This window comes from Cupressus sempervirens, chromosome 11, assembly GCF_028749045.1.
Source record: "Cupressus sempervirens isolate cs-2001-9-10 chromosome 11, ASM2874904v1, whole genome shotgun sequence".
Taxonomy (NCBI): domain Eukaryota; kingdom Viridiplantae; phylum Streptophyta; class Pinopsida; order Cupressales; family Cupressaceae; genus Cupressus; species Cupressus sempervirens.
This window is the reverse complement of record NC_143128.1, coordinates 597,184,998-597,202,891: the sequence shown is the minus strand read 5'-3', so window position 1 is coordinate 597,202,891 and position 17,894 is coordinate 597,184,998.

The window sequence follows — 17,894 nt, the reverse complement described above, 5'->3', positions numbered from 1 at the left end:
ATGTTGGAGTGAATCAGGTTTGACTTGTGGAGAGGTTGTTGAGTCATTCCTATTGCTTAGTTTTGATTTTGCATTTGGTGTGTGGTTGTTCTCTATTCTTGGATTGCAAGCTTCTAGGAGTAAGCCTAATCCTTGGGGGAATGATGTAGTGCCTCTCCCATTTTATTTCTATAAGTCATCCTGATGGATGCAACCTTGATGATATTTCTCGATGTCATCATGATTGGGACCATGAGTGGTCTACACCCTTGAGGTGATTAATTATTGTTACTGTATCAATTTATTTGATTATGGTTATGAATAATTTAGGAGACTATGATGTGTTACATGGTTTCCCTAAGGTTTGTGCCAGTGGTTACTAAGATTGATGTGGTACCATGTGTAGACACCTAAAAACCTTTAGAAAATAAAGTATTATTATTTCCGAAAAATTCCTGATGACATCATCATTTATTAATTAATTTATATGCCATTAAATCCCTTTATCTTAATTTAAAATATTTAATTAAGGAATCCCTCTCAAAAATGTTTAAATCTTATTTAAACATTATTTTCTTATTTATTAATTATTTAATTAATAAATTGACCAAAAAACCCAAAATAAATAAAAAATTTATTTTTTGCCCAAAACTTGGCCAATTTCCTTAAGACCACTAACCTCTTCCAAAATCTTCTAATCCTTCTTTAATTTTGATTAAAGGCTAATCCCATCATTTCCTACCCCTAATCCCAACTCAAAATATTTAATTAAGATTAAATATTAATCCTCATGTTTATTAAAAAAGTTTTAATAAATATCTCCTCAACCCAAACCCTTGAAATAAATAAAGTTTTATTTATTTCCTAAAAATCTAATTTATCCTCATCCTAAGAAGTTCTAGACTCTTCTAGAAAGTCTTCATCCTCATCCTAGGAAATTCTAGACTATTTTAGAAAGTCTTTATCCTCATCCAAAGTCTAGACTCTTCTAGAAGATGTCTTTAAACCTAATCCTAATCCCCTCCTAACCTTGTCACATTCCCTAAACATGGGTTAAGACTTACTAACCCAAGCCAAAGTTAACAAATATCTCCTCCTTCACCCACCCTCATTAAATGCCATCCACTTGCCTATCCCTAAGCTAATCCTAAACCATCCTAATCCATCCTCTAATCATTTGCACAATCCTAAGCAAGCTTAAAACCCTCCTAATCAAGCCCAAGTCGAAATTACTCTCATCTCCCTCAAAATATCTCAACCATAAAACTTTATGAAGCCCACAAGGTCATAAATGACTCTTCCAAGCTCTTTTATTGCTCTTACAAGCCATTATGAGGGTCTTTATGAAGATTTTATCCCTTGAGCCTCCTTTTTTGACTCATCCTTCCCCTTTCCTCCATCCTCTCACCTTGTTACATGTGTCACTCCCTGATTGGCTGTAAGGAAGCACAATCCATGTGCTCTCTTCTCATGCAATCTGAGCCCTCCATAAGCTTTTTGTCATCCTTGCATCTTAGCCCTCAATCCCTCAAGCCTCTTGCCTATAAATTGGATCCTTCCCCTTTGCAAAATAACACAATCCATGAAGTAAAGTCATAATGCCATTTTAAGAAGCCATTTTACATCAAAACCATACACTCACACCCAAATTCCAACTCCATTTGAAGCCCTTTTTGAAGCATAAGCTTGAGCATACATCCTATCTATTTAGACAAAGCCACTCAACAAGAGAGCTTCTTATTGAGAGAGCCCATTAATGGCTCATATTCTTAATTGAGAGCTCATCTTAGTCTATCTTGAAGTTTATGAATTTTGTTTAGTTTGTAGAAGCTTTATTTAAATTTGGTTTCTATTAGCATACTAACATTGCTCATATACATTTTGGCATGCCTAGTGGGACCCCACATGGGTCATCTTCATTAGCTTTTTTAGTCAAGTTTTGTATGTCATTTGCTAACTTTGGCTAATTTTCTTGTTTTTGTGATTGGTAGGATTGTATAAATTAGTTTTTTAGGTCCACGTGAGCATGAAGAAGACAAAGGAACTCATAGTCTATCTCATAGTGTTTGCAGATTTTTCAAGCTTATAGGTGGACAAAGCACTTGAAATTCTTCTTCCTCTTCTTGTCTACATTCTTCTTATTCCATCTACTTCTTCTTCTTCTTCTTGTGGGAGATCTTGGCCATTTTTTATTTTTTTGTAAGGAAGCAAAATCATACACACTTCTTTTTAGTGCTTAAAATGCACCCCTAAATCATACTTAAATCCATTAAAAACTAAAAATTTGCAAAAAAACAAAAACAAAAGCCTTTTAACAAGTGAAACTAAACCAATCCAATCATTTGCATCCTTGCAACATCAAAGTTTTAGATGCATTCAGGCAAAGTTAGGATCACTTCATTTTTGGGAATTTAAAAAGAACTTCAAGTTTCCATTTCAAAAGGTTCAAAATCAACACTAAGTGCACACTAAAATCTAAATCAAACTCAAAGCATCAATCAAGGATAAAATGAACCTCATTTGCAAATATTTTAAAGTTCTTTTAAAAATCTCATGAAAACTAAGAGTCCTAAATGGTTGCAAAAAAAGTCCTAAAAGCTTTGTTATTTGTTCCAAACAAATGTCTTGTTGCAAAATCTTGAATGTTTCTTAGGTTTTTCATGCATCAAAACAATCTAGGAATATCATTTTTGGGCTTATAATATGCAAACTAGAACACAAAATCTTGAATGAAAACCAAAGTCCAAAGATTCATTTTCACTTTTGAGTCCAAAACAATCTTGAATGATCTAAGGTTAAAACAAAGCACTTAAAAGTTCTTAAAACAACACACAAAATCTCAATCTTGAATGCTCAAAGGAAAAAACTTGAATGTTTAATCACTAGTCTTTGAATGCATGTTGCTAAACACACACTTGAATGCCATGGATTAAAATCAAATTTTCTTTGAATGCATGATTAAAACAACAAATCCAATCTTGAATGCCAAGGATCAATTAACCATTGCAATATCAAACACTTCATTTGGAGCTTCTAAAATTGAACAAAACAAATCTCTTTTCCACATGCAATTTAGGTAAAGTTTGATTTTTGGACATTTAAGAAACTTTGTTAAGTAAAATACAAATTTGCAAAAATCAATTTGAGTAGTTCCTTGGACTCACCTCTTTTCTAATCACCCATCAATTCAACCATTGGTTGCAATCTCAACGCCATCTATGGGGATGGGTCTACTTGAAAAAGGTGTTAAATGTTCCACAATCTAACTCACTCACTTGGTCTTTGAACGTTTGCTTTAACTTTATCAAAATTCTTAAATGACCAAAACTCTAGACTAAATCGATCACACTTCAAGTTTGGGCACTAAAATTGAACAACTATTGACGTGGAGGGCCTCTGGGTGCGCTGAAAATCGAATCTCACACATCTTTGTTTTGGGCTTAAAAAGAAAATCACACCACCTCTTCAATGCCTTAAAGAAAATTAATCGATACTTGACGTGGAGGGCCTTCAGGCGCGCGGGTTTACTTTTTTGTTGACCCTAATTCTTCTTCTTGTATTCATTCTTTGCTCGATTTTGCTTTGTTGGCGCATTTCAAAGTTGGAATTGAATATTGTCTCTTAAACATGAGTGCTTGCAAAGTCTAGATCAGCACACATAAGAGTCAGTTGGTAAAAAGAACAAGTGTGTTTTTTAGCCCAAGGTCATCCAAGTCTTCTCTCCCCTTGTCGTCTTTTGAGGCCATCTTGGGTGCATAAGATTAGGATCCAAAACCTTGTTTCTTTTTAGGAGGCCTGCTTGGGGATTTCATCACCCCTTGGACGACCTCAACTCTAGCGTTCCGATGGAGTATAAGAACCAGGAGGTGAATCGAAAGACACCTCTCTTGGGATCAAGATTTTGTCACTCAGGCTAAGCCTCAAGGAACTTTATACCCTTGAGAAGTGAAAGAGGAGAAGTGGGTTACCGCTCCTCTCGGCTGTGTGACATCTTTTTGGTTTCATCTACGGATTTGGACCTCACGTACCTTGGGTATATCGAGGACTCCCTAGCTAAGCCAACTGTCAGCCTTGTAGACAACCATCTAAGATGTTAATGTGTTTGAAGTGACTAATCAAAACATTTGTAAAACATACACACTCCTTGGCGTAAGTATCACATTATGGGAATCAAAACTTCTATCTAGTTGTTTCTATCTATTGCTTGGTGTTTTACTTATTGAATGCATGTTTGCCAAACTTGGTCAATCCTAGCTTAGGGCACACTTAGCGTAGTCACTGCCTATTCCAGAAGTTGAACAAGTGGAAGAAAAACAACCAAGATCTCTCAAAGCTAAGCAGATTTAGGAATTGATGTTAGAACAACCCAAACCCAAATAAAAGTTCCACAAAGTTAAACTCAAACCATCTTAGGCATACCAAGAACTTTCAGCCAAGAGAAAGGAACTAACACCAAGTCCTCAAATTGCCAAACTCCACAAAGCAGAGGACAAAGCTGCTGACAAAGCCCTTAAAGACACCTGGTTAGATCGCACCATCCAATTTAACCAACATCCAGGAGTTAACAATGCTTATGCCTTACCAACTAGGCATGATTTCTATGATTAGACCCCCTTGTTTCTCCACATCTTCTTGCATAAACTTCACTTTTGCATTGGAGTCATCTTTGTAGGAAAGCCAGCCATCTTTAGTCTTCCCCTTAAGAATTTTAGCTCATCCATCTCATTTAGAATCAAAGAATCTAGCCAGCAATCAAAATCTCACATCCAAGCCTTCAAAATTGTTCACCCTACCAAAAGTTTGCCATTCCTAAAAACTTCCAAATCCATCAATCTCACCAAGGTTATCCCTTTGACAGAGCTTTGTCTAGGGTAATCTAGCTTTGTCACTTGTCATCCCTCATCACCTTGAGCTAAAGGTTGGGATCCACAAGTGGTCAATCTCATGTTCTTCCTAAAGGATCATCAATCTATCCTTAAGTTGACACAATCACCACCAAGCTTGCACATAGGAAAGCAGACCTTTCATAATTTGGCAACATATCTTTGAAGTTAGAATCCTCAAATCAATCCTCCTTAGGTTTTGTCATACAGCTTTGCCTCAACCTAGGAAATCATTTGCATAGAAAAGCCTTCCTCTTTTGCCTCCATCAGCATTGTTACATCTCATCCCTAGGAAACATTCTGCATTTTCATGCCACCCGTCACTCGCTTAGGAAAGAAGAAGAAGGAAACAATGGAGCCCTATCATTTGGATCCAAAATCATCACTCCCCTTGAGCACTCAACCATCCTTCAGCCCAGAGAACACCATACCATTACCTACTGACATTGAAGCTTTCATGAACCAACTAGGAAATGCAATATTGGTGAATGCCATTATAGACAAAAATAAGGAAATAATCATGGCTAACTTTCGAAGGGACAACATTGGAGCCTTCGAATTTGGAAGACCTCCTCCCCTATCAGAGCCATCTCACCCATTTTTTGGACAACTACCACCATCCATAGGCTCTTATGATTCAAATTATCCTCAATATATGCTGAAAGAAGAGCCTCAACCCACCCCATATGATCCAACAAACCCAGACATACCAGCCTCCACTAGAGTTGAAATCTCCTTTCCACAAGCCAATCCAGCCACCACCACTCCAGCATTGGTCCATACCACTCCATCCCAAACCCCCTTTGCCCAAAACACCTCACCATTCAATCCCTTCACTATTGCTGCTACTGCTCTCCAACCCAGCCTTCCAAATCCACCCATCTCCCAAATCAGTGCTAGCATCTTTGGCCAACCTCAACAATATACAACAAGGATGCCACCCATGGGGCCAATTAATCAAACCTTCATCACCCCCAGCTTGTTTACCTCAGCTCAGAACACAATTCCATCATTTCCACTAGGTTCTTGGAGCTCAGTGCCATCAGCCACAAATCCACAAGCTACTACCCTCACTCCACAAAGCTATCAAACCCCACCAGCTACTACCAATGTTCTGCCCAGCTCTCAAGTGACCCAAGCTCCTACCACCACTCTACCAAGCTTTCAAATCCATCCACCAAGCTATCAAACCCCATCAGTTCCATTTCCAAGTTTTCAATTCCCACCACCTCCACCACCAACTAATCCATTACCTCCTATTACCAATTATTTTTCTATGCCACTTCTAGGAGGAAATCCACCACCACCAACTACCAATTACTTGGCCTCTTTTGCCATGTAGACACCTTCCCAAATGGGGGCACAACCCACATATATTGGTCAAACTCCTCAAATCCAAAGTCAAGTTCCACAAGCTCCCCAATCCTTTCCCCAAGCTTCACACCCATCTTATACCTTACCTCCACAAAGTAATCCATTTATCCCACAACCAGCTTATGTTCCTCAATCCCAACCTCAAATCCAATATCAACAGTAAACCTCACAACACATACAGCAATATGTGCCACCTCCACCTCAGCAACCCATCATCCACCATTCAGTTGCCCAAGCCATGTACAATCCATTCCATCCCATACCTCAAAGCCATCCATATTCCATTGCCCCATCTAGCATATATCTACCTCAGGGCACTCCTACATTGGGGGCACCCCAGCCATCACCCATTAATGCAGAATGGGAAGCCATGAAGATAGCTTTGAAAAACATCCAAGAGGGAAATGATCCAAAAACCTTCAAGTTTGAGAATGTGTGTCCTTACCCATTTGACAGAGCCATTACCATGACACCATTTCCCAAGCATTTTGAGACACCCAAATTTGACAAATTTAGAGGAAAAGGAGACCCTGTCACACATATCAAAGAATTTTACATGCACTACCAAGAAGTGGCATATGATGATGTCTTCCTCTTGCATCTCTTTCCCAAAAGCTTGGCCAGACCAGCTCTTGAATGGTTTTGTAGAATACCATATGGCACAATTAAAAATTTTGCTGAATTGTCTGAGGCATTTGTAGCCCAATATGTCCATCTTGTTGAAACAGAGCTATCAGTAGTTGATCTTGTCCGCACTAAGAAAAAAGGTGGAGAAAGCCTTCCTGAATATCTACAAAGATGGCAGACCCTTACCACCCGCATATCTTGCACCTTGCTAGAGTGCCATTTGGTGAAAATGTTTATTGATAATGCCCATCCTAGCTTGGCTCACCACATGACCATGAACTGTTTGCAGACCTACAAAGACATCAAAGAGAAAGGAATGATCCTTGAGCAAGGACTCATTAAAGATGGTGTGGTCAAGATTTACAAGGAAGCCAACCAAAATCAATCACATTCCAATGACAAGTCTAGGTATTGGAACAAAAACAAGCACGTTGCAACAAATGGCGTCACTGACACCAGACATGTGAATTTTGTTGGTCCTTCACAAAATCAGTCTAACCCACCATATCAATCAAACAATCAACAAGCTATCAACTACCAATAGCAGAATAACCAAAGCTATGAAAACCACAATCCAAGACCCAACTTTGAAGGGTCTAGCAATCAAGCTAATGCCATCAATGTAGCTGCAGGGAAAACCCCAGATTCCAACCTGCACCTAGAAATTATACACCCCTTGGTGAACCATTGGATGTCATTTTTGAGAAATTAGTCAAGGAAAACCTCATCAAATTTCCTCCTACCTAGCAAATTGACCCAAGCCAATCCAAAGCTGCATGGTACAAAGACAATGAGTACTGCAAATTTCATAGGGTAAAAGGTCACACTACCCTCAGATGCATGAAACTGAAAGACTATGTGCAGGACCTCATTGATCAGAAGGAAATCACTGTTGGTGCCCAAACCTCTCCCAATGTAGGCTTACAGATCTATCAAAATGCTTTTCCTCCTCACAACAATCAAAATCTTGGAAAAGCACCTATCCAAACCAACAACAACAACACCAACAATCGTTAGCCAAACCAACAGCATGGGAAGAACAATGACCACACTTCATCCTATATAGACTATGGTAGCCTTATAGGTTGTATATCCAAGAAAGAGCCTTCTGTCAATGTTATCAATATTCAAGGACCAAACAATGAGTGTGTAGTCACCACTCATAGAGCACAATTTAACATCACAGGCCCACTAGTTTCACCAGCACCATCAGCTCCATCAAAAAGCCAGTACAATATCTTGGAACACCTTGGGAACATGCCAGCCCAAATCTTCATTTTAGACCTTCTTCGCACTAGTCCTGTGTACAAGAACATCCTTGACATTGCTCTTATAGAATCTGGTGTCCCTTTAGATATCAATGCTACTGATTTTTGTAATCTTGTTGAACACCTATCCTCCTCATGTGCCCTATCTTTCAAACCCACTGACATACCTGTGGTCGAGCCAGATCACACCCTTCCGCTTCGCATAGCCATCATGGTATCCAATTTTGCCGTGAAAAGAGTAATGATAGATAATGGATCATCCTTGAATATTTGCACCTTAAAATTCATAAAACAAGCTGGGTATACTGAGGCAGATATCATCAGTGAGGTTATCACCATCAAAGCTTATGACAACTTGGAAAGAACCACAGAAGGAACTATTTTGCTGCCAATCAAGGTTGGGCCAGTCATCCAAGAGACACTCTATAATGTTATTGATCTAAACCTACCATTTAACATCCTCCTTGGTCACCCATGGATTCATGCCATGAAAGCCGTTCCATCCACTTACCATCAGTGCGTCAAATTTTCACATCAAGACACTGAGGTAACCATCCATGCTAATTCGGAACCCTTTGCTTACTGCAATGCGGTTGAAGCTTCATATACAAACCATTTCTCTAGAATTGATATTAGCACATCCATCGCCAGCTCATCCCACACTTGTAATGACCCAAAAACCATCCTCACCTCCACCCTGTCGACCATGAAGATCAATAACAAAGGCTGTGGAGAGTATAGTCTATCAAATGCATTTGTTGTCGGGGCACTCCCACTTGATCCACATGCCCATGGACGACCGACATATCACAAAGCTAAGTAGATTCCACCTCCTCGATACAAATAGTTTGGCCCAAAAACCTTTGTATCCTCAAAAATCCCTCTTCATGTGGAGCTCACTCCAGATATCAACAATTGGTTACACAAGGATGCACCTCAAAGAAATCAAGCACGTCTTGATCACTTTAGCCAGAAGTATCCCCAAGAACATAAGCTCATCAATGACAAATGGAACTATCAAGGTGGTGGTCTAGGACCAGAAGAAAGAGGCATGCAATACCCCATCGAAGCACACCAGTGGGAAATGAAGTCAGGTCTTGGCTTTGACATACCCACAATTTGGGGGCACCAATGAGAATGGTCACGCTTTTTCGAACATTCATCGCGACCTTGTCAAAATCGAAGACATTCCTAAGGAAGTTGAAAAGAGAGCCTATGATGATATCCCAGACCAAATCTCCCTTGGAGACTCTATTCTCCAAGAACTATCCATCCACCTCATTGACCTACCACTCGCCCATCCACAACTCATAGATTGGGACCAACCAAGCGTCATGCACATTGATGAGTTCACATCAAAGGAAGCACTTCTGAGATTCATGGGAGCCAAAAATCCTCATAAGCAAATAAAGCTAGATTCTACCTATATCTACAAGCTAGATCCCAAGGGGTATTTTGGAGAAAATCCCAAACCTAGTTTCAATACACCCAAAACTGGGACTAAGGTGAAACTGAGACTAGCTAAGGAAACGAAGAGAACCCCTCAACAAGAAAATTTAGAGTCACAAGCAGAACATGAGGATTTAGCATTGCCTCCTCAAGATAATCGACCAGAGGTGTCTTATATTCTAATTGAGGACACTAGAGAAGTCAACATTGGTTCTTTAGAGATCCCCAGACTTGTTCACATTGTTGCATCCCTATCACAAGACCAAGCCGATCTCCTCTTTGAGGTCTTAAGAGAGAACATTGGCCAATTTGCATGGTCATATGAGGACATGCCAGGACTTGATCCAAAGCTTGTAGTTCATCATCTTGCAGTCGATCCAAAGATCAAGCCCGTCAGAAAAAAGCTTAGAAAAATGCACCCCAAGGTGGCATTACTGGTCAAAGCTAAATTAGAAAGAATGTTAGCTGCTAAGGTTATTTGACCTATCGACTACTCAGAGTGGATCTCCAACATGGTTCCTGTCACTAAACCTTCTGGTGACATCAAAATCTACACTGATTTCAGAGATCTTAACAAAGCTTGTCCAAAAGATGATTTTCCCTTGCCCAACATAGATATGATTGTAGATGTTACAGCTGGACATGAAATTTTGTCCCTCATGGATGGATTTTTTGGGTACAATCAAATCAAGATTGCAGAAGAGGATCAGCATAAGACAACATTTACTACCCCTTGGGGAACCTTTTGTTACAACATGATGCCTTTTGGCCTAAAGAATGCTAGGGCTACCTATCAAAGAGCTATGACAGCCATTTTTCATGATCTCATCCATAGCATTTTGGAGAATTATGTGGATGATATCTTGGTCAAATCTCATACCTTCATGGATCATCTTGCTGACCTGGAGAAAGTCTTTCATAGGTTAGCCAAATATCATCTCATGCTGAATCCCAAGAAGTGTGTCTTTGGGGTCACATCTGGCAAGCTTCTAGGCTTTATAGTGTCTAAATAAGGTATAGAGATTGACCCCAAGAAGGTCAAGGCTATCTTAGACATGCCTCCTCCCCAGACACTATGACAGCTTCGCTCTCTTCAGGGAAAGCTTCAATCCATCTGGCGCTTCATCTCCTAGCTTGTAGATAAGTGTACACCATTTTCACATTTACCAAAGAAGGATGAGAACTTCAGGTGGGATCCTTTATGTCATCACAGCTTCGATCAGCTCAAGCAGTATCTCACCAATTCCCCTATCTTGGTTCCACCAGTTTCAGGTCGTCCCCTAATTTTGTACATATCAGCAATGCCTACTACTCTAGGGGCACTTCTAGCATAGCTCGATGACTATGGTAGAGAAAGAGCCATCTACTACATTAGTAGAACCCTAGTTGGTTATGAACTCAATTATACTCCTATGGAAAAAGCTTGTTCGGTAGTTATTTTCTCAACTCAAAAGCTTCGCCACTACATGCTAAGTCATACCATCCAACTAGTCTCCAAGATCGACCCTCTCAAGTATATGCTCTCCAGAACAACACTTACAGGTCATTTGGCCAAATGGGTTATGCTCCTTAGCGAATTTGACATCCAGTATGTGGACAAAAAGGAAATCAAAGGGCAAGCTATAGCAGATCACCTAGCTGATGCACCTCTAATAGATGCTTATCCATTGATCACAGAATTTCCAGATGAGCATATCTGTCTAATTGAAGAATAGCCCCCATGGAAACTTTATTTTGATGGCTCATACACATCTCATGGTTTAGGGGTAGGAATATTGTTGGTCACACCTCAAGGAGATTACATTCCAAAAGCCTTCAAGCTAGAATTACCTAGCACCAACAATATAGCTGAATATGAGGCCCTCATAGCAGGATTAAAGATAGCTGCAGAATGGAATATCACTGAGTTACAAATCTTTGGTGATTCTCAGCTCATCATCAAGCAAGCCCTAAATGAATATCAAACCAAAGATGAAAAGTTATTACCCTACAAAGAGCTAGTTGATCAACTAACCTAGCATTTTACAAGGCTTCAGTTTACAAAAGTGCCTCGAATACAGAACAAAGCAGCAGATGCTATGGCTACTATAGGCTTGCTCTTGGAAATTCCCCAAGAAGCTACATAGTATGAGTTTTTAGTCGAGCAGCTCCTCACACCCGCCTATGCGAATGAGGATTCAAATCGTGTTTGTATCTTGGTTGGTCCCTAATCCCCTTGGTACCATGAGATTTACGCTTACCTTAACGATGGTATCATATCCCCTCACCTCACACGTACCCAACGCCAGAACCTCATCCAAAAATCATCTCGCTATGTTATCATAGCCAATACCTTATATCGTCGGGGTTATCATGATACTCTCTCTCAATATTTAGACCAAAACAAGGCCGTGATGGTGTTAAAAGAAGTACACTCCAGACTTTGCGATGCCCACATGAGTGGTATTGTCCTAGCACGAAAAATCCTTAGAGCAGGCTACTATTGGCCTACGATTGAAGAAGACTCCTGTGAATTTTTCAGAAAGTGTCTCCCATGTCAGCAGCATGCAAATCTTGTGCATGCTCCAGCACAGGATCTACAGCCTATTGCACCACCTTGGCCTTTCGCTTGTTGGGGCCTTGATCTAGTTGGAACTATCACACCCCTCTCATCTAATGGACATAAATGGATAATAACAGCTATAGACTATTTCACTAAGTGGGTGGAAGCAGTCCCCCTCATCTCAACTATAGGAGTTCAAGTCTCCAAGTTCATCTTATACCACATTTTTTATCGCTTCGGTATCCCATCTACCATCTTCACCAACCATGGAGGTAACTTTGAAAATCTCAACATGGAAGAATTATGCACTTCCCTCCGCGTCCATCATCGCTTTTCTAGTACCATATTTCCCACAAGGTAATGGCCAGGCAGAGGCAACTAACAAAACCCTCCTCAAAAACTTAAAGAAAGTTGTCAATGATTTTGATCGCAATTGGCATCTATAAATAAATCTAGCCCTATGGGCCTATCGAACTTCCTTCCGTACATCCACAGGCACAACTCCATACTCCCTAGTCTATGGTGCCAAAGCGGTACTACCTATAGAGGTTGAACTTCCCTCCTTGCGCATATCCTTGCAAGGGAAAATATCAGATGAAGAATACAGAGTAGCTCGGCTCACCCAGCTAGATCTCTTAGACGAGAAGCGACAACAAGCCTATGATCATCTCACTGTCTATCAAACTTGTCTCAAAAGGAATTTCAATAAGAAGATGCTTCCACGACACTTTTGGCCAGTTGACATGGTCCTCAAAGAAAACATGAAAGTCCAAGTAGATCGAGAAAAGAAAGGCAAGTTTGAACCTACATGGCTTGGTCCTTATGTTGTCACTGCATCATTTGGCTCCAGAGCCTATCAGCTATCTACACCAGAAGGAGAACTCTTGAATGATCATACTAACATCATTCATCTCAAGAAGTTCTATGCTTAAAGATCCTTGGTATACCCAGCTTTTGAACAAAAAATAAAAAAATAAAATAGTAAAGAGAAATAAGCATCCAATGGTGAAAACTTGGCAATTCAAGCGCCTTGGATAGGTACCTTCATGAAAACCTGGTAATTTAGGCACCTTGTGTACTAAGACTAATCCATTATCTATCACTATCCTATCCCTCATCCATTCACCCACCATCCCATAAAATACCTTCTTGTTCCCTTGGTGTTCCAACCAAATATCCAAAATCTAATGGAGCTTGTAAATACCTTTTGTACAGCTTGTAAATCTTGTACCTCAGCTTGTAAATCTTGTACCCTAGCTTGTAAATGTTGTATCATTCTTTGTATCATAGCTTGTATATCCAAATTTTTCCCAAAGCTTGTACCATATTCTAGCTTGTATTATATGCCAAATCTTGTATCCTAGCTTGTATCCTATCACATGCACACAAAGAATCCCATTTTCCTTAAGCTTTTCGCAAACCATCTACCTATCTGCCTATCAACTATTGCAGACGTCCCACCCTTCACGAACATTTCCATCTCACAAAAACTAAAACATGAACAACCTTGTACATTTGTAACATATCTTGGTCCATCAGCTTGTACATCCTCTTTAGCTTAGTACCATTGTATCTATCCAGCTTTCGTGTACATTCCTCATTGATCAGCATCTTGCACACATCGCACAACCCTTGGTTAGCTATCCCAATGCATCCTTTAGCTAGATTTCCTGTCACCAAAGTGTTATCCTTCTTAGTTCAGCTTGCTAGATGCATCACTCATCCAGATCCACCAGCTTAGGTGCTCTCCGATAGATCCTTGTAGGATATAGCTTTCCTCATGTCTGATCTTGGTCCATTAGTACCTTGTCCTACCCATCTCGTTGGCAAATGTTTCTCTTTTGGATTTTCACTTTCTTTTGATTTGGAATCTTCCCTTTTGGGTCTTGAAGTATCTTTTCTAAACAATCTTTTTGTTCCCTCCTCAAAGTTGCCACGATCTTCCATGTCATGGTATACTGCGAATGGGGCAATTTGGGCGTAAGGTCTTGATCAAGTCTTTTGTTTGTTTTTCTTTTCTGCTTGTGGGTTATCTAGTGTCAGTTCCACTCTGATTCTTTCGAGATTCATGTGTGATGCTAGGGCAATCCTTGCGTGTTTGTTTTGAGTCAGCTCGTCAGTCCTCTAGATAGTTGGTGAAAAGGTCTTGATGTTCTTGGTAACCTTGGCAATTAACCAACAGTCCTATAGCAAATCTAGTGCTCAACTACATGGTGGTACTTCTCTTTGAAGTATCCCCCCGCTCAAAAAGTTTCAATGGTTTTCCTTCATCTCCATTATCCCCCATCCATATCCAACATCCATCTCTCCTACCCCAGCTTATGCATTAGTATCTCTTTGAATCACTCCTCACCTTTGGCTTTAGGGATCCACAATCCTAGTCTTAGGGATCCACCAATCCAAATCAATCCACCAAGCCTCATCTTTCGAGATCCACAATCCTAGTCCTAGGGATCTCCGAAACCCATCTTTCGCCAATCTGACTCTTTGAAATCCTATTGCATCAGCTTTATAATCCCCTCATCCATCTCCCTATCCTGGATTCCTTTTTATAGTGCTCTGCTCCTTCATCCTCCACCTTCCCTAAAGTCTTAAGCTTGCTTCCTCTTGTGCATCTGATTCTCCTTTATCATTCTCCCACATTGAGAGTTTGAGCTAATTGAGCCCCTTCTCTTTGCCAATCTGAGTCTTCTTGCTCATCTCAAATTCTTGTACTTTCCAAGAAGTCGTTGAGCCTCGCTTTCTCTCCCCGCCGCCTTCTTAAGGGGGCATCTTGCAGTCCATTCTCTCCTCTTCTGCTCTAGCCTTGGGCATCTTATTTTCTTATCTTTGATGCCATGCCACTTGTGGCATCACATCAAAGAGGGGCAAAATGTAGACACCTAAAAACATTTAGAAAATAAAGTATTTTTATTTTCTGAAAAATTCCTGATGATATCATCATTTATTAATTAATTAATTATTTAATTAATTTATTTATTTTTATGCCATTAAATCCCTTTATCTTAATTTAAAATATTTAATTAAGGAATCCCTCCCAAAAATGTTTAAATCTTATTTAAATATTATTTCCTTATTTATTAATTATTTAATTAATAAATTGACCAAAAAACCCAAAATAAAGAAAATTATTTATTTTTACCCAAAACTTGGCCAATTTCCCTAAGACCACTAACCTCTTCCAAAATCTTCTTATCCTTCTTTAATTTTGATTAAAGGCTAATCCCATCATTTCCTACCCCTAATCCCAACTCAAAATATTTAATTAAGATTAAATATTAATCCTCATGTTTATTAAAAAAGTTTTAATAAATATCTCCTCAATCCAAACCCTTGAAATAAATAAAGTTTTATTTATTTTCTAAAAATCTAATTTATCCTCATCCTAAGAAGTTTTAGACTCTTCTAGAAAGTCTTCATCCCCATCCTAGGAAATTCTAGAGTATTCTAGAAAGTCTTTATCCTCATCCAAAGTCTAGACTCTTCTAGAAGATGTCTTTAAACCTAATCCTAATCCCCTCCTAACCTTGTCACATTCCCTAAACATGGGTTAAGACTTACTAACCCAAGCCAAAGTTAACAAATATCTCCTCCTTCACCCACCCTCATTAAATGCCATCCACTTGCCTATCCCTAAGCTAATCCTAAACCATCCTAATCCATCCTCTAATCATTTGCACAATCCTAAGCAAGCTTAAAACCCTCCTAATCAAGCCCAAGTCGAAATTGCTCTCATCTCCCTCAAAATATCTCAACCATAAAACTTTATGAAGCCCACAAGGTCATAAATGACTCTTCCAAGCCCTTTTATTGCTCTTACAAGCCATTATGAGGGTCTTTATGAAGATTTTATCCCTTGAGCCTCCTTTGTTGACTCATCCTTCCCCTTTCCTTCATCCTCTCACCCTGTGACATGTGTCACTCCCTGATTGGCTGTAAGGAAGCACAATCCATGTGCTCTCTTCTCATGCAATCTGAGCCCTCCATGAGCTTTTTCCCATCCTTGCATCTTAGCCCTCAATCCCTCAAGCCTCTTGCCTATAAATCGGATCCTTCCCCTTTGCAAAATAACACAATCCATGAAGTAAAGTCATAATGCCATTTTAAGAAGCCATTTTACATCAAAACCATACACTCACACCCAAATTCCAACTCCATTTGAAGCCCTTTTTGAAGCATAAGCTTCAGCATACATCCTATCTATTTAGACAAAGCCACTTAACAAGAGAGCTTCTTATTGAGAGAGCCCATTAATGACTCATATTTTTAATTGAGAGCTCATCTTAGTCTATCTTGAAGTTTATGAATTTTTTTTAGTTTGTAGAAGCTTTATTTAAATTTGGTTTCTATTAGCATACTAATATTGCTCATATACATTTTGGCACGCCTGGTGGGACCCCGCATGGGTCATCTTCATTAGCTTTTTTAGTCAAGTTTTGTATGTCATTTGCTAACTTTGGCTAATTTTCCTTGTTTTTGTGATTGGTAGGATTGTATAAATTAGTTTTGTAGGTCCACATGAGCATGAAGAAGACAAAGGAACTCATAGTCTATCTCATAGTGTTTGAAAATTTTTCAAGCTTATAGGTGGACAAAGCACTTGAAATTCTTCTTCCTCTTCTTGTCTATATTCTTCTTATTCCATCTACTTCTTCTTCTTCTTCTTGTGGGAGATCTTGGTCTTTTTTTTTCTTGTAAGGAAGCAAAATCATACACACTTCTTTTTAGTGCTTAAAATGAACCCCTAAATCATACTTAAATCCATTAAAAACTAAAAATTTGCCAAAAAAAAAAAAAAAAAGCCTTTTAGCAAGTGAAACTAAACAAATCCAATCATTTGCATCCTTGCAACATCAAGGTTTTAGATGCATTCATGCAAAGTTAGGAACACTTCATTTTTGGGAATTTAAAAAGAACTTCAAGTTTCCATTTCAAAAGGTTCAAAATCAAAACTAAGTGCACATTAAAATCTAAATCAAACTCAAAGCATCAATCAAGGATAAAATGAACCTCATTTGCAAATATTTTAAAGTTCTTTTAAAAATCTCATGAAAACTAAGAGTCCTAAATGGTTGCAAAAAAAGTCCTAAAAGCTTTGTTATTTGTTCCAAACAAATGTCTTGTTGCAAAATCTTGAATGTTTCTTAGGTTTTTCATGCATCAAAACAATCTAGGAATATCATTTTTGGGCTTAAAATATGCAAACTAGAACACAAAATCTTGAATTAAAACCAAAGTCCAAAGATTCATTTCCACTTTTGAGTCCAAAACAATCTTGAATGATCTAAGGTTAAAACAAAGCACTTCAAAGTTCTTAAAACAACACACAAAATCTCAATCTTGAATTCTCAAAGGAAAAAACTTGAATGTTTAATCACTTGTCTTTGAATGCATGTTGCTAAACACACTCTTGAATGCCATTGATTAAAATCAAATTTTTCTTGAATGCATGATTAAAACAACAAATCCAATCTTGAATGCCAAGGATCAATTAACCATTGCAATATCAAACACTTCATTTGGAGCTTCTAAAATTGAACAAAAAAAATCTCTTTTCCACATGCAATTTAGGTAAAGTTTGATTTTTGGACATTTAAGAAACTTTGTTAAGTTAAATACAAATTTGCAAAAATCAATTTGAGTAGTTCTTTGGACTCACCTCTTTTCTAATCACCCATCAATTCAACCATTGGTTGCAATCTCAGCGCCATCTATGGGGATGGGTCTACTTGAAAAAGGTGTTAAATGTTCCACAATCTAACTCACTTACTT